Genomic DNA, 944 nt, shown 5'->3' on the forward strand with positions numbered 1-944 from the left:
TGGCAATCCATTGTTTATCTTCCTCTCCTTGCTTATCTTGCTTCCAGTGATTGCTTGATACTTCCGATCACTTAACATGTTGTCAACCAGTTGAGCCATCGTTCGGCACGGTATGATACGAAGAAATTTGTAGATAAGGTCTTCCCTCCATACAGTATCAAACCAGCAGCAGTAAGATCATCAAATGCTACAGATGTTTTCAGCTTCATTTGATATATTGCCTCTATGAAGGATATAAGAAAATACTTGGTCGCAGCCGCTACGCCCTGTTCTGAGGTCTGCCTGTTCAACTGGGATATGCTCTAGGTTTGCGTTACTTATTATGTTGTATATTAACTGTTACGGGGCTATCCGTGGACCAGCAGAGGTGAAAGAAGGTGACGGGATGAATGGGTCTAACTACAAAGTCAAAGTTAATTTAAAATTTTAACAAAGGTTATATTTTCGAAAACAACAAAACTTTAACAACTTTTCACTTAGTGAGATAAGAATGACATACCAATTTAGAAACAAGACTTGGAAAGATCCAAGATTCCAGAACTTTAACATTCTTGGGCTACAAGCCCCTAGTATTACAATTTTGGTTTCCCAGCCCAAATTTTACAGACGAGCCCAAATTTGTTCAAAGGGCAGAAAGCCCCTAATACCTGGAGCACTTGCTCCTAACTTCAAATATCAAGCCTCCCAGAGGCACTTTTACAACACTAGAAAATAGCTGACACGCTCTCAGTTTTTCAAGCCTATTCAAGGCAATATCAGAACACTTACGATTACTTGCCACCAAGGCACAACTTACAAAAAATGAAACAGGGGTATCTTGTACCCAACCTACTGGGCCTTCATGGAACACGAATAATGGTTAAGTAAATGGTCCTACACACAAATAGAATGGAGGCGACTACTTGCACTCCTAGAACAGATTTCTTAAAACCTAAGGGGCACTA

This window comes from Anabrus simplex, chromosome 8 (assembly GCF_040414725.1).
Source record: "Anabrus simplex isolate iqAnaSimp1 chromosome 8, ASM4041472v1, whole genome shotgun sequence".
Taxonomy (NCBI): Eukaryota; Metazoa; Arthropoda; class Insecta; order Orthoptera; family Tettigoniidae; genus Anabrus; species Anabrus simplex.